Source organism: Taudactylus pleione, unplaced genomic scaffold, assembly GCF_031769625.1.
Source record: "Taudactylus pleione unplaced genomic scaffold, aTauple2 ptg000021l, whole genome shotgun sequence".
Lineage (NCBI taxonomy): Eukaryota > Metazoa > Chordata > Amphibia > Anura > Myobatrachidae > Taudactylus > Taudactylus pleione.
Window position 1 is genome coordinate 1,246,686 of NW_028284423.1, and position 25,584 is coordinate 1,272,269.

Here is a 25,584-nt window from a genome sequence, read left to right on the forward strand (position 1 = left end):
TATGTAAAAAAAAATGTTTTAAACGACGTGCAGTCCCCCCCAGAGCATAACCAGCCCCGGGCTTTTAGCCTGTCTGGTTCTAAAAATACAGGGGACAAAATGCGTAGGGGTCCCCTGTATATTAAGAACCAGCATAGGGCTTTGCTGAGCCAGTGCTGGTTATGGAAAAACAGGGGACAAAACGAGTAGGGGTCCCCTGTAAATTCCATAACCAGCACCGGACTCTTTCTAGAGGGTGGGTAATGCCATATCCAGGGAAAACCTTTCACCGGTGTCCCCAGCTAAAGCATAACCCCTGACCGCTAGTCAACCCAGGCCAGGGTTCCTTGGGGAGTTGGGGAACCCCCACAATAAAGGGGTCCCCCTCTCCAGGGCACCCCAGGCCTAGACTGATAGCCTGGGGCTATCCCCAACACCCCTTGGCGGTGGGTGTCAGGTTGATAGTGTTTTAGTGTAGTGTAAAATAGTGGTTTAAATATTGTCTTTAGTTGTGGTACTACATGTGCCAACAAGTCTCCCCTGCATGCTGGTATGTGGAGAACCACAAATACCAGCATGAGGGGCATTATGGGCCCGCTGGTACCTGTCGTTCCACAACCAAAGAAATACGTAAATAAGCACAACAAACACCGGAAATGTAAAAGTTTATTATAACATACATGCACATTCACACTTACCCTCATACTCACACATACTCACCTAATATCCGTAGTAATCCATACGGGTACCTGTAAAAAAAATCCATACTCACCTCTCCTATGCGTAGGTCATGTCCTCTTCATTCCAAGTAGACATCCAATGGGTTAAAATAAGAAATTATCATTACCAAAACCTAGCCGGACTGAGTAAAGGTATGTGTGTACACATACCTGTACTCCACACAAATGACTGGAGCACACGTGTGCTCCAGTCATTGTAGGAGCCGCCAGCCAATCAGTGGTGGTCTCCGTCGGAGCTGCTCGCTGATAGGCAGACTGCACACTGCCTGTCCTCCCCATAGACTTCAATGGAGAGAATTCTCCATTGAAGTCTATGGTGGGAGCCGTGACATTGTACCTACTGAAGTAACCACAATGTTAATTGAGGTCAACTTTGTAGTTACATCAGTAGATACAATGTCGCGGTTCCCACCATAGACTTCAATGGACCCCTATGCATTTTGTCTCCTGTATTTTTAGAACCAGGACTGGCATTATAAAGCCCGGGGCTGGAGAGGCTTTGGGAAGGGGGGGGGGGCTGCACTTATTTTTTCATTAAAACACACAGAGAACCCATCACAGATCTCACTGATCTGTGATGGCTTCTGTATAACTTGCACCTTTTAATGCTGGTCGCATTAAAAGGTGCCAGTTTACATAGAGAAAAACTCGCCTTGACTCGCAAATGTAGTAGCCTCGAGCTGAAAAGTTTGCAGGCTATTGAATTTGAGAGTCACAGCACAAACTCGCACCTTTAAAAAATGCGAGAAGGTGCGAACTTGTACTGTTACTAAAACTGACACCCTATTACATTTAGCCCATTGTGTTCAAATGAGGAAGTCTGCTTAAACTATATGGAGGAAAAATACTGAATTTTGGAGAAACAGTAAAATGTTATTGGTGACAGCTTTTCTCTTTCTATGCAATGAAGCAGAATATCTATTGCCCAAATGAGGCATAAGGTAATTTTTGGTTTTTCAGTGCTGGAAAGGGAAGTACCGTAGCTGCATGATTATTCCATCGCGGGGAGAAAAGGTTACTAGAAGGTTAGACACATTTAGACATTTTTCAATAAAATATTTCTAAGAAGTTATGCAATGCATTTGTAAGTAGATGTACCTTTTACTTAAGTAAATATAAATGCTTATATTTTTATACTCCGGAGTTGTACTGTTAAAAAAACAAAAATAGAAAAGTCATTAATCATCGTTTATGTACTAAACAGTAATCGATTGCAACATGCAGAATTTGGAAAAAAAAATGTGTTCAATTTAGGATATGCTTTTGGTATCATTGCAATAAAAAAAATCAATTATATTGTTACCAATTGTGTAATACTTATGGGTATGCTTCAGTAAATTTCTGGGGTGGAGAAGGAGAACGACAATTTGGTTGATCATTCCCATCATTCTCATTCCCATGAAATGTCGAGGAGAGCCCTGACTCTCTTGTAGATGGCCAAGGCTTCATTGACCCTGGTCATTCATGGACGGGCGACATAGGGACACTTGCTGTTGGTATGGCTGTTGTAACCGCCTGAAGTCCATACTAGGGTTTTTTTTTAATGGCTTATGGAAAGATCCTCTGGAATGGCACTCTGTCTTTTGGTTGCATCCTACATATCTGCCAATGTGGCCTCATTATCCACATTTATAACAGGTGACAGCAGACATTGCATTAGCAGGAGGCCAAGAGTCTAGGTAGGCTGGTAGTTTATTGGTTGGTGTAGTCCATATTTTAGTGGGTCTGGCATATGGTTTGGTAAAGCCCGTAACTGTGTTCGCTGTAATTGCAAGGTGTGCAGCTGCAAGTTAATTAAAGTTATGTGTTTTTGTGTCTGAAAATATCGGAATCATGCTGTACAGCCATGTCAATTCAATTCTGTACAGTATCTATTCTTCAGCTAGGCAGTTGTGTTCGCAATTTGGTATTTATAGAATCTAAGAGACCCTCTACTAATATATGATGGTGAGTCAATAATTATCCGCACTCTGGCTGTAGAATTTATTTTAATCAACTTTCAGAAAAGACAAATACATTATTTTTCAACATAATCTCCCTGATTTTTAATACACTTTGTATTCCAAGCTTTTGTATTCCCGTAGCGAGCCACGAATGCACCACTGTCTTCACCCAAGTCTGTTGTGGACTGTTGCATAGGCATAGACATGGCTGATTTGCAACATAATCCACTATCACTCATCTATCCAAACGGAATCAGTTCACATGCACGCTCAATGTTCTCATCAATTGTGAACGTGGACGGGCGTCTGGCTCTTTCTTCATGGCTGACACTTGTGCGACCTTCTTTGATCTTCTCTATCCATTCATACACACTTCTTCACGACAAACACTGTCTCCATACTGTGCACAAAGTATTTGATAAATATCAGCACCAGACACACCCTCAGACCACAAAAAACTAATCACTGCACGCTGCTCTTCTTTCATGCAAATCACAAGTGGGGCAGCCATTATTTCTTGCACTGCAGTCACAAATTAACTGACGTAACATGTTCAAACCTACACAGCAGTGACTGGGGAGACATCAAACTAGTACAAAAAGCGTTTATAAGACAGTGCTGCCAAGAGGAAGCTTTCAAATAACTGGAGTGCGGATAATTTTTGACTCACGCTTGTACTTGCCTTGTGTCTACGTTTTGTATGCCTGTAAACCGTTTAATCTCAGATACAGATCTTTTGCAATAATTTCTTACTGTTTCCTGTTTTGTTTGCTTAATTGCAATTAGTTTCTGCCAGTCAACTGTTTCTGGAAAAATAATATTTAAATGAACAACATCCATAACCACAGTCTGTTAGGATCTTCCTTTGTTCTGGAAGACATAGTTTTAAGGAACATTAAATTAGGATTAGTGATATCTGTGGGTAAAGTACCACTAGACCATGCAGCTGTTTGTTTTCTTGGTATGAGATTTGGTGTGCCCTTTCTTGTTTTATTTTTGCTTTTACATTTCTTTACTTTGACATATTGTGGCACCGTGGTGGATGAAGGAAAATAGTGAACACCAAAATCATTTAGAATGGCATCCTCATCCTCTTCAGACAGGCAGTCAAAAGAAGAGTCAGATATGGATGGCATTGTCTGTCTAGGGCAGTGATTACCAACCTCGGTCCTCAAGGCACACTAACAGTCCTGGTTTTGGTGATATCCATGCTAAAGCACAGATGGTTTAATCAAAATAACTGAGGTACTAATTAAGTTGCCTGTGCTCAAGTATGGCTATCTGTAAAACCTGTACTGTTGGTGTGCCTTGAGGACTGTGGTTAGGAACCCCTGGTCTAGGGGTTTCTGTTCCCTTAGTGCTAATTGCCCCTTCACATAACTCACTGTCCCTCCACAGACTTCTCTCTGCCCCTTCACAGACCACTTACTACCACCTCCACTGACCTCTCTCTGCACCCCCACAGACTTTGCTCTGCTACCTCAACAGACCTCTCTCTGCCCCCTCAATAGTGCTCTCTCTGCCCTTCCACAGACCTCTATGCCCCTTCGCAAACCTCTATGCCACCTCCACAGACCTCTTACTGTCCTCTCCACAGTCTCTGCTTTCTCCACAGACCTCTCTCTGCCCTCTCCACAGACCTCTGGCTGCACCCTACAGATACTTCTCACTGACTACCCATATACCTCCACTGTCCCCTAGCATTTGTCTCAACCAGTATGCATTCCTGGACCTGCAGTAGTTTAGCCCTCAGAATCTCCATTGATAGCTTACTCATACTGTATTCTAAAGCCACCACAATTGCAACCTACTTGCAATCCATCTGAACTTCTGCAGATGTCAATTGCTGAGAAATGGACAACATCTTGTCTATTTACTAATTCATGTCTCTCCATGCAGTTTGGTACCATATAGTGTATGCCTCAAGTTTATCCTCCTCATAAGACCTTTATCATCATACACTGCCTGCAGGGCTATCCACATGTCATGCACTGACACTTTCCTGTGAATTATGGAGTACACGTATTGCTCCACAACTAGGCCTATGATTCCCAAGGCTCTATCCACTTCATCAGAATGTGGATTGTCACCTGAATCATTTGTGATTTTCCACAGCTTCTTCCAGATTCAGCTGCATCTCCATAACAAATTTACATGTGGCATAATTCTCTGAACCTCTCACTTTTATGAAGGTTATGCAGGCTACTGCACTGTGCATTTTCTGACTTGATCCAAACAAGCAGGACCACTGGTTTCTTCAGATGCAGGGTAATTGGCCCTTAACCTATTGATTTCACCTGTTGGTGTAAAACCTGGATGATTATCATAAGTTCCAGCAGAATGTGAGATGGAGGTTAGTCCACACAGTGGGTCCTTAAACAGGTTTGCAGGTTTATTAGTAACAACATTAACAAACATACTGTAGTAGTGACAATGGTACACAGCAGTGATAACAGAGGTAGTGATATCAGCGATAGTGTAGGTAATATACAGCGGTAATCGGTATCACATCTGAGCAGCTAAGTACTGCACATCCATGCAGTGCTGTGACACAACACAGAGAGATGCTCAGGGTCACGCATGCGCCATGATGTAATCCCTCCAGGGTCACAGCAGAGAGTAGGAAACAGCGCAAGATCGCACTCATCTATAAAATATTAAGAATCATACTTTTGTATATTTAAATAGGACTGGGGATGTGTTAACAAATATCATGATTATAAATTGTCAGAAAAACAGGCAGTAATTTGCTCTGTAATGTCTTCTAACGCTGTATTTTTTCATAAGACTGTCTTTATCCTTTGCTTGTAATGTTTATTGTTGGTGTAGCCTTACTTTGATCTATTTAATTTGTTGGTGGTAATTATTTTTGTAAGTTCATGTTGGTAAATGGATGCCTCAGCGAATAAGAATAGTGGTTGTGGTGTGGCCTCAGTGATGCACTGGCTTCATTTTGTCTTTCAGGGTATGCCTCAGCAGTAATTAATTCTCACACTCCTGCTCTAATAACTAGCTATAAGATGGAGGTAATTTGTCAACTCAATTGACTAGCATGGTCTTTGCTTTTTACTGACCAGTGGCTTGACTACTGCTTTGTATGTTGGCACCTGCTTGGGCTCTGCTTAGGTACTAACTTTTGTAATTGGGCTCTGTGTGCATGCTACTGACTAGATTGGGCGCTGCTCTATGTACTGTACTAGCAACCAACTTGAGCACTGCTTTAAGTATTAGTTAAAGTATTGGTCTTCCTCTCATAATGATCACTCTGCTCTTGCTCCTTGTGGTAAAAAACCCATGATGTATGTCACTTTCCACTGTTGTTGTGGTGGTCTGAGAGGCTTTACTTAAATTTTCCTACTAAAGGGAGCCTCATTAGCTTGGGGTTTCTGTAGCGGGTAAGTTCAGATGACCAATGGGAGACTGAGATGATGCAAACAGGTAAGCTTTTTATTCCAGACTTAAAAAGGCAGAGTCAGTGTAATGACTTCTTGCATAAGGCAAACACAGATCAGTAACAATAATTCAGCTTACATGAGACAGCAGTTCATATGAGCAGAGTATTCCCAGCACAGTCATGGTTCAGATTGTCCAGCAACCATCTGGTTCCTGGACCAAGACAATGGGGCTACACCAGTCGCTAGGCGACTTCTCAATTACCCTAAAGGTGCAACCTCTCCCTCACATTTCCACTGACTAACTAAACTTACAAGGTTTTTGCACCATAGCTGGTCTTAATTGAGTTAAGGGTATGGTTTATCCCTGGCTACAGGGAGGTTAACCCTTTCCTAAGAATGTGGGAGAGACCCACTTTGTCACATACCTCCCCCGTTAAAGGACAAACCTAAATCAACCGCAGCGGAAGCCCAACTCTCCAGCCCAGTTCGGGACAAAAAAATCTGCATTCATATGTAGACGTCCCAGTCTGTGCCAGACTTCAAAAGAAAAGGTTGGAGAGCCAGGTACCACCATGTTGGTCTTGCGATAGAATTTTTCATAAACTGTAACCATTTTAACGGTGCATGATCAGTAACTACAGTAAACCTGGCCCCACAAAGATAATATTTTAATGACTGAAGAGCCCATTTTATAGAAACCTAGGGCAAAATTTACTAAGCAGTGGTTTGACTGTGGTTTCTATTCTATTCTAAACCCCGGCGGTTTGGTGGCAGTTTCTATTCTGTTCTAAACCCCAGGGGTTTGGTGGTGGTTTTGCAGTGGATTCTAAATGACAGCCCTGTTCTAGTCTATTTTAAAATGTGTTAGGCAGCCTACTTGACACATCAGTGTTCTGTCAAAGCTGGTTTAGTGGCTGAGACAGAATCAGTGTAAAATTAGCTTGGAGTGATGCCATCTTGCGAATGGCAACCAGACTCCATCTTAAAAATAAGAATCTGCAAGATGCAATTTTGCGACCAGCACCATTTTAAGTTACAACTCACGAGCTAAGTACAGATGGCAATTTTTTTGATAATCTTTTTAGAAGCCATGACAGGCCCATTCTGGGGACAACCTTGCATAGAGAAATACCAAAACAAACACAGCATCAGTTAGCAACTAGAAAAACAGCTTCCTGAGAAAAGGAATTAGAAAAGAACAATACACCAGAAACTGTGGGTGTTTTTGCATGTAAATGGAGAGACTCCACGTGAGGACAGGTGTAGCTGTGGCAATTGTAATATGGCCCATACACTTGAATTAAATCTGCTCTTTTAAACTCACTGCCAGACAGGCTGGCACCAGCACGGTTGGGGGTCTCCACCCTGTTTGAGAGTGAAGCTTACTGCCCATAACACATTTGCATTACAGTTTGAAAATGTTAGTAAGAAATGATATATATATATATATATATATATATATATATATATATTAAATCCATCATAAATAGATTCACATGACACACATTAGCGAATGCACAATATCCTGCATGCGAACGCTGTTTATTAGCTGCATGCATGCACATCTGCCCCAAATCAGATAAACCTAACTAGCATCTTTTCCCAAACCCCTAATAGTTACATAATGCACACTCACATAAAAGGTTCCATAGCTTTAAAGTATAAGATCCAAGTTTTATTCATTTATTACAAATGCTGTGAAGTAAAGGCTATTTTGGTATCTAAGGTTTAATACGTGATAAGTAAGCCGTGTTTGGTATTATACTGATCTGCACATTCTCAACAGCTTTCCGGTATCATCGGTGTGAAGATCGCAACATGCATTCTCAACTTATGGAACGTAGAGATATAAAGCACCAAAATGTATTTTGTGAAACTAAAAGCTTAGATTTGCATGCAGGAGGAATAGAGGAGACAATAGGCTGTTGGAGGCTGACCTGTGTCCATTTGAATCACCCTGTTAAATATCCTGTAACAGATGCACCCGGACTGGGAACCAATGGGATCAGCAACAAACCTCTCTATTGTGTAGTCTATTTCTGTGGGGGTATAAATATGTGTGTTCTGACCCCAGTCTTCAGTCTTCTTGATGATTGCTGATTGACAGAGGTTTCTTGCTGATGCCAGTATCTGGTCCAGAGTGCGTGCGTATGTATAACTGTATATTGGGTCTGTATAATTCTTTGCGCTAAATTGTACTTAGATCACAGCGTGTAACTGACTGTACTTTACTTGAATAATACTTTGTGCTTTGGAAACACATGTTCAAGGTCTAAAGTCTTTATTTTACTGTATGACTTCGTACGCAAATAGCGTAAATTTTAGAAGGTATAGGTAGGTGCGTTTAGAGGTTGAAATCCAGTATCCTTAGTTCATAGACCTCTCAGCAATATCATGGACATCAGCATGCATAGGCACATTAGTAATGACAGGTTCATCAGAATTAGAAGATTATTGACATCAGTATTTACAGGCACATTGCGAGCAGCAGCATTATGGGAAAATAACTTTTGAAATTGTAGAGTCAATGTAATAACTTCTTACATAAGGCAAACACATTTCAGGAACAATAATTCAGCTTACATGAGACAGCGGTTCAAACGAGCAGAGTATTCCCAGCACAGTCATGGCTCACAATGTCCAGCATAAAGGTGCAACCTCTCCCTCACATTTCCACTGACTAACTAAACTTACCAGGTTTTTATACCTTAGATGGTCTTAATTGAGGTAAGGGTGTGGTTCCTCCCTGGCTACAGGAGGTTAACCCTTTCTTCAGAATGTGAGAGAGACCCACTCTGTCACAGTATCCATGAGCTTTCTTTTGTTTTTACAGCATTCCCTTTCATTTGGGTACCCCATTCGCCCTTTTCCTTGCTAGGCACCGCTTTGCTTAGGACAGAATTGCTTATGATGTTTATTGGGTATTTTGTAGATTTACTAAGGCTAACATCACCATGTCTGTAGAAAGGTCTTCATTTTCCTGAGTGGTCGGTCCATCAGGTAGTTTGGGGGTTATATTGGAATGGTTCTCCCTGAACTTCATTTTTGAATAAGTTGCTTAATGAGGGAGACACAATTGATTGATGGCTCACTTAAAATGAAAGGGATACCTATTTCTGTAATATAAGGTAGATCTTGCAGAGATCAAGAGGATGTGGCCTTGGGTACACATAGTGTGGTAGGTTATGATACCGAGGATGATCTGCTGAGGGACACTGGGTGGTATGGTCATTGACAAGTTGAGGCAAAAGGTGAATGTGGCCATAGGTAATGTTGTGGTCCATGAATGGGCAGCATACTTATCATCACTTGGTCCATTTCAAGGATGCATATTTGTGAAGGCCAGATGGCATGCACCTTAACAAGGAGGGGTTGGGTCTGTTTTTCAGGCAGCTTTTTTACCTCTTTGTGATTTGTATATTGAAGTCACATGGATGGCATACTGCAGTACCATTTGAACCTTGGCATAGGTGGTGCAAGAGGTGGCTATGGGGCACTTGCTCGTTGAAGTATGGTGAGTCACCATCCAGTTGGGAACCTTCCTTGCAGTTGGGGCTTATACTGTACTCTGCCAGTTAACGGGAGATGGGTCCTCCACAGCTCAGGTTGTATATTGAGTGTGGACAGCCACTTGCATTTGGTTGCATAGTGGATTTGCTGAAGCTGATTGGCTGCAATGTTTTCTCTACTAGCCATTGTTTTCTTATAATTACAATTTATGAAACCTATGACCTTTTTTCCCCAATCATGTCTCTGTGTCTTATTTAGGTTTAAGGGAGGTGAATTAGGAGTTGTTCATGAAGCCTAGATAAAGCTATAAACAGCTAGACAACATAAACTACATCTTTGTATGGGAAGGGGATTGAAATGCCGACGACTTTTTAGCCGCCGATTCAAATACCTACAGCGGATGCCCGACAAGAGGAGATCTCGACTGGGGCAGGTAAGTATCCTAACCCTCCCCTGTACCCACCTAACCCTCCCTTAGTGGTGCCTAACCCTAACCTTCCCCCTAGGGTCTAACCCTAACCTCCCCCCAGGGGTGCCTAAACCTAACCCCCCCTCACCGCACCCTAAACCAAACCCTTCCAGGGGGGTGCCTAAACCTATCCTCCCCCCCGGTGGTGCCTAACCCTCCCCCCCTAGGGGTGCCTAACCCTAATCCCCCCCAAACCTAACCCTAACCCTGCTAGTGTCCCTAGTGTCCCTAATTATAACCCTCCCACCCCCACAGGCTAACGCTAAGGGCCCCCCGGACTTACCTTGGTTTGAGCTAGCGTCTTTGGTGTTCTGGCATTGGGATTAATATAGGCATTGGTATTTCGACACCTATGTTAACTCCCTTGCCGGGATTCCGCTGTCGGGATTGAAACCGGTGGCCATGCAGCCGTCGGTCTCATCCCCTTTGTATGAACTTAGTGAAATGAATATAGTTAATTGTCAAATTGGTTGGAACCAATAAACTCAGTGGATTTTCAGATAAATCATTTTACCATTGCATGCATTCTACTTTCAACGCATTAATTTGTTGACATCATTGAAAATGTTATCCTTTTGCTGGTAATGCATTATAATTCATTTGTAGCTCACTTTTTTATGTCACTATTTGTTGCTGATTTAAATAGCCATTTAAATTATTGCTGTCCAATAGCTGTCTGCACTCAGCTTAAATGACATTATACGAATGAATTCACTGCTTGCATAGTAACAGACTGTAAGCAAACAGTTACTACAGTTAAACCCTGCTGTTAAAGGCCTCTTGAAGAACTACTGATAACTCAGTTTCCCTGTTCACCTCTCAGGCTTTATAAAAAAAAACCAGCATGTCTAATTCTTGCCAGTTACAGTATTAATGAATCCATTAGGCAATTTCATTATGGAGAGTGGTTTCTAGATTTTGATATCTGCTATATCACGAGAACTTGCTAATCAAGAAATCCTGGTGTCTATAAAAATGAACACAAATCCTTGTAATACTCTTCAGTCTTAGTTTTTTCTATAGTCGTTCCTTTCTGCTTGGTAGACTGAATCTCCTTATCTTATCTTCAATGAGGTACTAATAGAAATGGACAACAGCACATTATCTTCATTATGTCATGCTTCATGCCTACTCACCATTCCTGCAACTAAATAAGCAGTAATACAAGTGTAGAACTAGAACAGAGAGATAATTTCCTTTGTGAGCTGCAAGATGATTGAATGCAGGGGCGTATCTATAATGGCTGCACCCATAGTATTACTTACCTCTCCGGAGTCCCACATCGACGCGGGGGTCCGGCGCTGTAAAAACGACTGGAAAATGCCCGCTGTGGCCAATTCCCCGTCGTTTGCGCATGCGCAGTGTAAGGAAAATGGCCGCCACAACCATTTTCCCGGTGACCTGAACATACTGTAATGACTCTGGGCGCACCCTAGTGCCCAGAGTCTATAACTCCGGCGCTGGCCTCGCACAGCTCAGTGCGCTGCCGGCCGCCAGACAGAGAGGAGGGGGCCCATGTCGGAGACTGCACACGGGCCCCCTCCTCTCTAGAAACGCCCCTGATTGAATGGTACGTCATACTTAGGTATATGAATATTTTACATATCTGGTGATTGATTCCAGCTCTCATCTTAACTTGCTGCTACATTCTCCTTCCTCCCTGTCTACCCCATCTGTGTCACTCCACTTAAGAATGTAAGCTCTTACGAGCAGGGCCCTCTACCCTCTTGTGCTTCTCCTTACATAACTTTCATCTACTTTTTACTCCCTACTGGTGCACCTAACACTTGCTTGCTTATGCTCTCTTGCTTATCTGGGTGTTATGGTCACTAATGTAGCCATGTATATTATCCTTGTCCTCATCCTATATTGTATTGTAATGTAAGTCACTGGCCAACCTTTTTGTTTATGTACTTTGTAAGGTGCTGCGGAACACTTGTGGTGCCATATAAATAAATGATAATAATAATTGATTCAATATTTGTAGTAGCTAGAATATATAACTTACATTGCTTGTTTTCCTATAACTCATGCTATTGAAACACTACAATTGATGGGAAAACTGTTTAAACTATTTTGCATATTTTCTTATGCTGGATACACACTGGCAGATATATTTGCCGATCAATTGACCGGCCAATATATTGTGTGTGTGTCAGCCTGTGTGTACCAGCAATATGTCTGTGAACGATGTCGTTCACAGACATATTGCGTTGGCTGTGCTGCACAGCCAATGGCAGATATATCTGTCCATCGTGCTGTGTGTACACTTGCAACAGAGGCAGCGGGAAGGAGGCCAGATGATCGATGATGATTGTTCAGTGTGTATGAACAACCATCATCTGCAAATATATATCTGTGTAGTGTGTACACAGCTTTACTCTCCCAGAATGTACTGGAGACTCCTGTCCTGCCTGTAATGGATATTGTGGGCTGTGCAAATTTCAGGCCACATAAGCGCCCCTGTGTTAAAATATGGAATCCTTAGAAAGGAACATTAAATTATAGAGGATTATGAAACTTTTACTTAAATGTTAAATATGTTAATAACCCAATTAGCAGACCAAAAGATTTTTTGAGCAGTCTCCATGTCAGTTCGTGTATAATCTCTTCTTATACACACAGGAACTGGTTCTGATTCTCACACAGCTCTGCCGGAATTCTGTATGCTGGTCACGATCGGAAGTCTTGTGCGATTATCTGCTTATGCACGGTTCTCTGCTACTGCAGCGCCCATAGCCATCCATCCATTGGCTCAGTCATCATCACTAGAATCAACACCTACACCTATCCCATGCAAGGTGCGAGATGTGACAGAAAATAGCGTCCACTTGGCATACGGATGACTCAGAATATGATACAACTCTGGCTACATGTCCACAAAACTCTCACGAGACTGCTCTTTACCCTGCTTATATCTGGTTGACACCTAAAAACTCCCATTTCACAAACAAGGAACCAGACTCAGAAATGTGTCTGACTCAGATACTCCACGATGCATATGTTCACTAGGACACATGTGCAATTTGCTAAAACTTGATAGGGTATGCTTTCAGGTGGTCAACATTCAGAAGGTTGACATTGCACCTCCATCGTATAGTAATGTGCATCCCCATGCTATTACTGCAATATCATCCCTCCCCACAGCTTTTCAGCCCCTCCACAGCATATCACTACTCCACACCCTCCACATTACAGTAGTGCCCCCCACAACAGCTCCACCCTCAAACAGCAGCAAGACACCGCACCGGCTCCATTGTAAAGTAATATACATCCCCATACTACTACTGCAAAATTACCACCCACCTCACTCTACAGCAATAACACTTCCCCCACCCTATAGCATTACAATACTGCCATCACCTCACATTACAGCAATGTAAAGCCCCTTCCCTCATTAACATTACAGCAGTACCATGAGGCAGCAAACTACTTTTGGGGCTAGCCCTAAATAGCGCCTGGCCACATCTTTAAAAAAGAAATATACAAACTGAAAAAAAATGCCTTTTTGTTTCTTTTTTTTTTTTGAGCCTTCAGCCGGCCCACCTGTGAAAACCCCTGATGAGGCTTATGACCTGTCCTATACGAGTTGATGAATATGCCTTTCTCCCTCTTTCACTTACTCTTATGTTAGCAAGAAACCACTGACAGCAGTCATGCAAGCAGTTCATGTTTTTTCCCAGTGGTACAGTACTCAATGATACGTAGTACTGACACTTTTTTTTTTTATGACTTCAAATGTTTATAAATAGTTAAGGAGGCAAGAAATAATCACTGAGGTCATTTCTGCAATGAACAAAATGAGCATCTGAAAATTTGTCCAGAGTATTGAAGCTACTACAATATTAATCTTTTATCAACTTGTAACTTTAGACAAATAACGTTATCTCTATTCTGAGCACCGCCACCTTTTCCCGAGTACTGGTACCTTTTATTCTTCGGAAAAAAGCCCTACTGAATGCAATGATATGCAAAGTGTCCTGTATTCTGTTTATAATACAGGACAAGAGCAACTACTGTAGATTTCTTTATCACAGGAGAACCTCAAGTGTACATGGCATACCAGTATATACATCTAGGTGCCTTCACGTTTAACCCTTTAATGATTAAATATAGCCATGTTTTCTGTTTTGGCATACAGAGGTCTATGTACTAAGCCTTGGAAAGAGATAAAATGGATGGCGGTAATGTACCTACCAACCAATCAGCTCCTGTCACTTTACAAGTTGTGTTTAAAAAATGACTGTTGGTACTTTATCTCCGTCCATTTTATCTCTCTCAAAGGCTTAGTACATAGACCCCTCAGTGGTTTAAGGCAGCATTTACCTAATGATATTTTAATACCCACTCTGCTAATGTATTGCTTTTACAACTTCCTATATAATGTTTCATTAGTCAATATGTTTTATATCAATACAATACTGTCAATATGATTTCTTAAATATACCTTTGTACAAGTCGTCTTTGCGTGTTTGTGTGTATGAATCATTATCAATAAAATAATACTTATAAGGTAGATGGACAATTTACTCCTTGGTTTGCCTCATTTTTATACATTCAAAAGTCATTGTGAATTTGAGCACACATTGTGATACACCTCAGCTGTAAGTACAAAGTAATTACTTTTCTTTCTTTATAGAAATGGTGGTCTAACAGATTCTGCAGACACTGCTGAGTGATACATACAACACTGCTTAGTAAGGAATACTTTTTGTACCTTAGGCAGTAATTCCATGGACATGATGAAGTATTCAATATATCATAGGAACGATGAGGGAAGCAATAAAATAGAATAGTCTCTTACAATCTGATTGAATTAGTGCAATACAGTATGTCTATTATAAACCAAATTCTTTTTAAAGGCTTCAGTGTTTGGTGTGAATAGAAAACCTTGCACTGATCATGAATAAGCCTGCTTTTGTTCAAAATAAATTTACTTTTATACATATAACTACATACTCTAAAAACCATTTGGTTTTTGAACAACTGTGGAACAATGGACCTCATTCAGAGGCGGTCGGAGGATGCAAGCGGTCGCTCAGAAACTGGGCGGCCGCTTGCATCCTGACCACCCGCCTCTGTTTCGGTCGTTAGGCTGTGGGTTTACACCCACAGCTCTAACGACCGCCCGGGTGATGGTCGCGATGGTCAGAGACCATCGCGACCATCGGGGCTTACGACGAGACCCTAGGGTAGGGTCTCACTTGTCGTAAACCCCGGAGAGCTTCTGGCTCTGTCAGAGCCGGAAGCTCTCCACTGACATCACTTGTGATGTCAGTGGGGCCTCCCCCAAATGGTAGGCGTTCCCATGGGAATGCCTCCGTTTGGGCTGCCACCCCCCCGGCCTGCCTTCCAAACGGGACGAGCTGTCAATCAACATCGACAGCTCGCCCCTTTTGGAAAGAGATCCGCTACGACCAGCGCTGTCGGTCGTAGCGGGTCTCACGCATGCGCACGAGGGAGCCGGCTCCCTCGTGCGCATGCGCACTGGCCAAACATCGAGGCAGCCATGCGGTCGTAGACCGTACGGCCGCCTCTGAATAAGGTCCAATGTGTGGAAAAAATTAAATAATAGCTACACTTCTTTAGCACACAAACTTTATAATGCGTTGCAGAAGAAGGGACTTACCACATGTGTTTGGGAGGGATTCTACTTTCACTCCTGCTGGCAGACATTCAGGGTTGGGTTGCAATTAAATCAAACAGAATAACCTGAGCTAGTCAGCCTTATATAGGAAAAGAGAGAGCCGGGGTTGGTCTTAAGGATTATAAGGGAACTGTTATGTGGGTGTTCGATGCTGAGCAAGTTGGTCAGTAGAATAAAGAGCTGTGTTTCTATACTACATTCTGGGCCTAATTCAGCAAGGAATGCAGCTGCTAATATGCACACAATCAGCCGATTGTTGAAATCTGCGCATGCATATGCATCGCAGTGCGCGTGTGTGAACTAGCCACTGCTATCTGAACGGCGATTGCAGTGATTACGCAGACCCATCGCAGAGTGATTGACAGGAAGTACCATTTGGGGGTGGTGACAGGGGGGTGGCTGGGGAAATGCAGGCATGCCAGTGTGTTTGTATGCTGTTGCAGGAGCGTGCATAAATTATCCACTGTGATGCCATACGCAGCTTGAGGACCCATAGTGTGCAAGGAAGTTAGCAATTCCTGAGTTAGGTCAGAGCTTGTGCAAGTGTGTGTGATGCTGCGATGGTACTTGATTGTACCAATGGTTTTGCAGTCTTGCTAAACATTATGGATGAGTGTAAGGTAAAGTGGGCGTCCTTGTGTAGTGCTGCAGTTGGCATAGCGATAGTAATTAATTAGCATACTATTGCAGTTGAACTGCATATGGAATTGCTTTTGCATTCGCAGATGCAATCCATAGTGAATCATTGTATTCTATCCTGCTTTCTATGGTGATGGATCCCTATCGCTATAGAGTTCTGCTAGCCTATGCTGGGGCTAAGGAGAGGGCCCATCAAAGGAGTAGAGCATGCTGGACAAAGGAGTGGCTGCTGCAGAGGGATACTCACTCTCACATGTCCCTGCTAATGGAGATTCAGGAGAAAATCCAGATGACTACTGCAACTTCCTGCGCATGGATGACGACACCTTCCAATGAGTTGCTACGTCTGGTAACCCTCTATATCCAGAGGCAGGATTCTAAGCTGCGGAGGGCCATTTATGCTGAGGAGATTCTGGTGGCTACCCTGAGGTTCCAGGCTACAGGAATGTCCCTGGCTGCCCTGAAGCAGAGCTGGCCCTAGGCATAGGCATAATAAGCAAATGCCTAGGGGCGACTCAGAATGCTAGGGGCATTCCAGGGCTGAGCTCTGCCTGTCCCCCCCCTGCCACCGCCACCTGCCGCTGGGGCCACCTGCCGCTGCTACCCTGGAGCCGGCGCAGCTACCCGCTCTCTCCCTCAGCGAGCTGCTGCAATCGGAGCTCTCCGATCGGGCAGCATAGCGGATGGCCAGGCCGGTCATGTGACCGGGATCCACATCCGCCTGGCCCTTAGCCAGAATGAGCTTCTGCATAGAAGCTCATTCTGACAGTCTACAGGAGGCAGCGGCAGATCCAGTGGGGGGGGACAATTGGAGCGATCGCCCCCCCTAGCACAGACAGTCCGCATCATGCACTGAGCTGAGCAGTCTGTGTTCAGCCTGTGCTGTGATCGGAGCCTGTGTAATGCGCGGAGAGCGCATTACACAGGCTCCGATCACAGCACTGGCTGAACACAGACTGCTCAGCTCAGTGCACAATACGGACTGCGGGGGAGACATTGTTGGGAAACATATCCACATAACCCCACCTACCAACAGCGGATCCTACTATTATAATTATAAGGGGTATGTCACAACCGGGCACTGAGACTACCTCTAATGAGGTCAGGAACTGAGGGGTTTTGGATACTGTATGAGAATGGTGAGGGTCACAGACTATGTCTCCCAATTGCGGTCAAACCCAGGTTTGGCGAGACCTGCCCAGAGGCGCGGAGTCTAACCCAGTTGGTGGTTTTCTCCAGTGACCCCCCCCCAAGCAGCATATGGTTTTCGCCGCACCAAGTGAGCAGGTCACAACCCTCTGGATAGGTACCTAGGAGTGACGGAAGACTATAACAATATAACTGACAGAGGAAGCATTGCGAAAAACATGGAGGAATGGATTGCACTGAAACACAGTAAACGAGATGCCACTTGAGGGCGCATTGAGTAGATAGGAGGACTAGTATTGAATGTAGGGATGAAGTACATAAGGATGGGTATTTCGTACACAAGGTGCGGCTCCGGACATACTGATAGAAGACCTGGAGGTTAATACACAGAGATTTGTATTTTGTACACTAAGGGGTGGCTCCGGACAAACTGGCAGATGACTTGAGATTTGTACACCGGAATATGTATTTTGTGCACTAAGGTGAGGCTCAGGACACACTGACAGAAGACCTGCAGGTTAATACACAGGGATGTGTATTTTGTACACTAAGGGGCAGCTCTGGACACACTGGCAGATGACTTGAGATTTGTACACCGGAATGTGTATTTTGTACACTAAAGTGCAGCTCTGGACGCATAGACAGATGAAGGAGAATTGAACACAAGGATGTAACTTGAGACACACAGGGTAAACTTAGTAGCTTGTAAGGAACACAGGGATGGAAGGCACAGCGGTGCAACTGGAGACACATAGGACAAACTCGTAGTGGACACCGGGTAGAATGCACAGAGGTCACAAGGTAAGCACAGGTAACCAGGAACAGCGAGCTAAGTAATACAGTCTCTGGAACATGAGCCGGTTGTCACCAGAAATGACTATGAGCAGTCAGACGGTGATGTTGAACAGCAACTTCCTGTTGCAGGAGTCAGACCTAAATACCCTTAGGCAGCTGGTCATTGAATCATGAGATCAGCTGGGAGACTAGCAAGGCTGTCATTGGAAGGAACTGGTCAGGTGAGATGAACCAACATGGCTGTGCCCATGCTTGCTAACACAGGAGTCCGGACGCACGCATGGAATTCCTACCGGACCCCGGGGAGAATCCTCAGCCATAACCCACCACTACCACTGGCGTCTAAATGCCTCGAAGCTTAAAGACACCAGTTCAGCGGTAAGTAAAGGCCGATGCCAGGCTGGATCCAGACAGGGTACTTCAGTATAGTTCTCATGGCAATGGTGAATGCCAATTACGAATTTCTGTTTGTGGATGTTGGCAAGAATGGCCGTGCTTTGGATGGTGGGTTCTTCAAACAGACAGCATTCTATGAGAGGCTAACCTCCAAGACCCTAAACTTGCAGACTGTAGAGGAAACCAAGCACGGCCTAAACTTTGTCTTTGTGGCTGACAAGGCGTTCGCACTACACGAACTCATCATGTAGCCATACACGCAAAGGGGCCTGACCAAATAGAATCAGATCTACAATTACAGGCTTTCCAGGGCACATCGTATTGCAGAGAATGCCTTTGGATTCCTCAGCAAACACTTCCACACCTCCATAAACCTTCGTATGGACAATATAGAATGAGTCGTCTTGGCGTGCTGTGTCCTGCACAACTTTTTCAGATGCAAAAGCACCCAGCAAAGGACATCAGGCACAGCTATGCCAGAAGATCCAGACCAGCCTGAGGAGATAGTTCCATTGCCGTCTGTGGCAACACCTGGACTGCAATATACGGAGACTGTACGGGCTAACAAGGCCAGATATATAATATCAACGTTTTGGTCCTTAACAAGGACCTTTGTCAAGACTTGGTATATCTTATAATGGTACCTCCATGCAGATAATAACTTTCAGTGTTGGATGTGATCCTCAGATGCTACTTATACTCATATTTAATAGTGTAGTCTGTAAAATTTCCTCAGAATACTAACATGATGTCTAGATTGTCATGAACTTTAGTTTATTTAGGCAGAGTTCTCTACTTACTTTAGGGTGCGGACGCTGTCAGCAGTGCACAACTCAATCTTACTTCTCCTGAGGTAAATTAATGAGAGATACAGTAGTTGCCAACTTCCTAGATTTTCTGATGGAATTAGTAGTTAGTAGTTAATCTTAACTGATCCCTCTAGGATTGATTTTATTAAAGCTCATAACAGTCTTCTTTGAGTAACAAGGTTATCTCTCTCTCCTAGTTATATAATCTATAATGATGCACTGAGGTGTGGAAAATTGAGGAGTTATGTCCCATTGTAACAGAGACAGCTGTCTCCTGTGAGGAACAAGGCCATCTCTCGCTCCCAGTTATATAATCTATGATGATGCACTGTGGTGTGGAGAACTGTATGTCCCTTTGTAACAGAGGCAGCTGTATACTTCTACTGTATGGCTCTTTGCTGATTTGTGTCTGTGTGATATGCACTGAGGCAATTACAGATCTCTATGAACGGCTTCTATTCAGCATCCGGTTACAACAGGAGAGCTCTGGCCACTCCCCCTACTCCTGCCACCCCCATGTGTCAAAATTAGGGGTGTGCACCGGCCACTTTTCGTGTTTTGTGTTTTGGTTTTGGATCTGGATCTTTCTTCTTGTTTTGGATCTGGATTGGTTTTGCCAAAACCACTCTTCAGTGTTTTGGGTTCTGGGTTTTGTGTTTTGGATCTGTATTTTTTTTTAAAAAAGCATAAAAACAGCTAAAATCACAGAATGTGTTGATTTTTCTGCTCCTATGCTATTATTAACCTCAAAAACCTTAATTTCCACTCACTTCCAGTTTATTCTGAACACCTCACACCTCACAATAGTGTTTTTATGGTAGATGGATGACTATGCTAAGCGACACGAGTGGGCGGCACAAACACGTGGCCCATCTAGGAGTGACACTGCAGTGGCAGACAGGATGGCAGTTTGAAAAACTAGGCCCCAAACAGTACATAATGCAAAGAAAAAAAAGAGGTGCAAGATGGAATTGTCCTTGGGCCCTCCCACCCACCCTTATGTTGTATAAACAGGACATGCACACTTTAACAAACCAATCATTTCAGCACCAGGGTCTGCCACACGACTGTGGCTGAAATGATTGGTTCGTTTGGGCCCCCACAAAACAAGCTGGCAATTAATCTGTCCCTGCACAAACTGGCTCTACGGAGGCAAGATGTCGTCCTCATCCTCCTCATTCACCGATTCCTCACCCTCTTCAGTGTTGTGTACATCCTCATCCTCACAGAGTATTAATTCATCCCCGCTGGAATCCACCACCACAGGTCCCTCTGTACGTTCTGGAGGCTGGTCTCCCTGGAAAAGTTGATAATTAATTTTTATGAACATCATCTTCTCCACATTTTGTGGAAGCAACCTCCTACACCTTTTGCTGACAAGGTTCCTGGCTGCACTAAACACTCTTTCGGAGTGCACACTGGAGGGGGGGCAACTCAGGTAAAATAGAGCCAGTTTGTACAGGGGCCTCCAAATTGCCTCTTTTTCCTGCCAGTACATGTACGGACTGTCTGACATGCCTACTTGGATGCTGTCACCGATGTAATCCTTTAACAGACAGACGCTCGCTTGTCGGTGCTGCTTTGAGGATGCAGGTGCGGCTACAGCCCACATAATTCACAAAGACAGGAAAAAAAAGAAGAATTTTTTTATTGATTGTGTAGCGCACTTTGAGGGTTACACCACCCTTTAACAGACAGACGCACGCTTGTCGCTGCTGCTTTAAGGATGCAGGTGCGGCTACAGCCCACACATTTCACAAAGACAGAAAAAAAAATAAGAATATTTTTATTGTTTGTGGAGCGCACTTTGAGGTTTACACCACCCTTTAACAGACAGACGCACGCTTGTCGCTGCTGCTTTAAGGATGCAGGTGCGGCTACAGCCCACACATTTCACAAAGACAGAAAAAAAAAGAAGAATTTTTTTATTGTTTGTGGAGCACACTTTGAAGGTGTCACCACCCTTTAACAGACAGATGCACGCTTGTCGCTGCTGCTTTAAGGATGCAGGTGTGGCTACAGCCCACACATTTCACAAAGAGAAAAAAAAAGAAGAATTTTTTTATTGTTTGTGGAGCGCACTTTCAGGGTTACATCACCCTTTAACAGACAGACACACGCTTGTCGCTGCTGCTTTTAGGATGCAGGTGTGGCTACAGCCCACACATTTCACAAAGACAGAAAAAAAAAGAAGAATTTTTTTATTGTTTGTGGAGCACACTTTGAGGGTGTCACCACCCTTTAACAGACAGACGCACACTTGTTGCTGCTGCTTTAAGGATGCAGGTGCGGCTACAGCCCACACATTTCACAAAGATAGAAAAAAAAAGAATTTTTTTATTGTTTGTGGAGCGCACTTTGAGGGTTACACCACCCTTTAACAGACAGACGCACGCTTGTCACTGCTGCTTTGAGGACAGTATCATATGCAGTGACAGTAGACTTGTCAGAAATTGTTGGCACGTCCTTCAGTCTGGACCAGATGTCCAAACCGGCCCTTGTCTTATGACACAGGTGCACCCTTGGTGCTGCTACAGTGTTGATGCACGTGCGGCTACATCGCACACAAGTCACAAACACATAAAAAAATAGTTTTTTATTTTTTGGAGCACTTTGAGGGTTACACCACCCTTTAACAGACAGACGCACGCTTGTCGCTGCTGCTTTGAGTATGCAAGTGCGGCTACAGCCCACACAATTCACAAAGACAGAAAAAAAAGAAGAATTTTTTTGTTGTTTGTGGAGCACACTTTGAGGGTTACACCACCCTTTAACAGACAGACGCACGCTTGTCGCTGCTGCTTTAAGGATGCAGGTGCGGCTACAGCCCATACACTTCACAAAGAGAAAAAAAGAGAATAATTTTTTTATTGTTTGTGGAGCGCACTTTGAGGGTTACATCACCCTTTAACAGACAGACGCACGCTTGTCGCTGCTGCTTTGAGGATGCAGGTGCAATCTAGACGGGATTTGGAACCGGGGACACACTACCTCCATCAATTGTCTAAATCCCACTGCACTAATGGAGGATACCGGACGCATGTCTAACACCAACATAGCAGTCAAGGCCTCAGTTATACGTTTTGCTTCAGGATGACTGCTGTCGTACTTCATCCTCATCGCTAGGGACTGTTGGAGGGTCAATTGTTTAGTAAAAGTAGTGGTGTTCCTACTTCCTCTCTGGGATGATGAACAACTCCCAGCAGCAGCAGCAGCACTAGGAGGAAGTGGTTCTTGATCTTTCCCTATTTTATTTTTATCGGAGAAAGTTTGGTCCTCCATTTATGTTATATTGATATATACGTGCGGCTAAGGCGCACACAAACACAGAAAATATTTTTTTATTTTTGCTGGAGAGTAGTGCACTTTGTGGGTTACACCACCCTTTAAGAAATGAGCCAGCCGGCTCTTTACTTATGGGTCACAGGCGCACGCTTGGTGCTGCTCCTTTGTTGATGCACGTGCGGCTACAGTGCACACAAATCACAAACATAGAAAATATTTTTTTATTTTGTTTGGAGTGTACTTTGGGGGTTACAGCACCCTTTAACGGACAAGCCAGCCGGCCCTTTACTTATGGGACACAGGCGCACGCTTGGCGCTGCTCCTTTGTTGATGCACGTGCAGCCACAGTGCACACAATTCACAAACACAGAAAAAATTTTTTTATTTTGTTTGGACTGCCCTTTGGGGTTACAGCACCCTATAGCGGTCAATCCAGCTGGCCCTTTATTTATGGGACACAGGCGCACGCTTGGCACTACTTTGTTGATGCACGTGCGGCTACTGCGCACACAATTCACAAACACAAAAAAATATATTTTTTATTTTGTTTGGAGTGCCCTTTGGGGGTTACAGCACCCTTTAGCGGTCAATCCAGCCGGCCCTTTATTTATGGGACACAGGCGCACGCTTGCCACTACTTTGTTGATGCACGTGCGGCTACTGCACACACAATTCACAAACACAAAAAAATATATATTTTTATTTTGTTTGGAGTGCCCTTTGGGGGTTACAGCACCCTTTAGTGGTCAATCCAGCCGGCCCTTTATTTATGGGACACAGGCGCACGCTTGGCACTACTTTGTTGATGCACGTGCGGCTACTGCGCACACAATTCACAAACACAAAAAAATATATTTTTTTATTTTGTTTGGAGTGCCCTTTGGGGGTTACAGCACCCTTTAGCGGTCAATCCAGCTGGCCCTTTATTTATGGGACACAGGCGCACGCTTGCCACTATTTTGTTGATGCACGTGCGGCTACTGCGCACACAATTCACAAACACAAAAAATATATTTTTTTATTTTGTTTGAGTACCCTTTGGGGGATACAGCACCCTTTAGCCATCATTCCAGCCGGCCCTTTATTTATGGGACACAGGCGCACGCTTGGCACTACTTTGTTGATGCACGTGCAGCTACTGCGCACACAATTCACAAACACAAAAAAATATATATTTTTTTATTTTGTTTGGAGTGCCCTTTGGGGGTTACAGCACCCTTTAGCGGTCAATCCAGCCGGCCCTTTATTTATGGGACACAGGCGCACGCTTGCCACTACTTTGTTGGTGCACGTGCGGCTACTGCACACACAATTCACAAACACAAAAAAATATATTTTTTATTTTGTTTGGAGTGCCCTTTGGGGGTTACAGCACCCTTTAGTGGTCAATCCAGCCGGCCCTTTATTTATGGGACACAGGCGCACGCTTGGCACTACTTTGTTGATGCACGTGCGGCTACTGCGCACACAATTCACAAACACAAAAAAATATATTTTTTTATTTTGTTTGGAGTGCCCTTTGGGGGTTACAGCACCCTTTAGCGGTCAATCCAGCTGGCCCTTTATTTATGGGACACAGGCGCACGCTTGCCACTATTTTGTTGATGCACGTGCGGCTACTGCGCACACAATTCACAAACACAAAAAATATATTTTTTTATTTTGTTTGAGTACCCTTTGGGGGATACAGCACCCTTTAGCCATCATTCCAGCCGGCCCTTTATTTATGGGACACAGGCGCACGCTTGGCACTACTTTGTTGATGCACGTGCAGCTACTGCGCACACAATTCACAAACACAAAAAAATATATATTTTTTTATTTTGTTTGGAGTGCCCTTTGGGGGTTACAGCACCCTTTAGCGGTCAATCCAGCCGGCCCTTTATTTATGGGACACAGGCGCACGCTTGCCACTACTTTGTTGGTGCACGTGCGGCTACTGCACACACAATTCACAAACACAAAAAAATATATTTTTTATTTTGTTTGGAGTGCCCTTTGGGGGTTACAGCACCCTTTAACGGACAAGCCAGCCTGCCTTTTATTTATGGGACACAGGCGCACGCTTGGCACTACTTTGTTGATGCACGTGCGGCTACTGCGCACACAATTCACAAACACAAAAAAATATATATTTTTTTATTTTGTTTGGAGTGCCCTTTGGGGGTTACAGCACCCTTTAGCGGTCAATCCAGCCGGCCCTTTATTTATGGGATACAGGCGCACGCTTGCCACTACTTTGTTGGTGCACGTGCGGCTACTGCGCAAACAATTCACAAACACAAAAAAATATATTTTTTTATTTTGTTTGGAGTGCCCTTTGGGGGTTACAGCACCCTTTAACGGACAAGCCAGCCGGCCTTTTACTTATGGGACACAGGCGCACGCTTGGCGCTGCTCCTTTGTTGATGCACGTGCAGCCACAGTGCACACAATTCACAAACACAGAAAAAATATTTATTTTTTTTGCACTTGGGGGGAGCACCCCTGACGGACAGAGCACCCCCTGGACAACACTACAGCACCCTTTTAGGACTGGGACACTGCACAGGACTTTGGAGTGGACACAGCCCCTATGGACAACTGACTGCACAACACAGTCCAGCCAGCCCCTATGGATTTTGAAGTAGTGGACACAGCCCCTATGGACAACAGCAGCACAGCACAGCACAGCACAACACTACACTGCACTACACTACACTACACTACACTACAACACTACACTACACTACACAGCCCAGCCAGCCCTAACTCCCACCCTCCCTCTTCACTGTCCACAGCCGAGTGAGAAAATGGCGCCGACGCGGGTACCTTATATAGGATCCAAA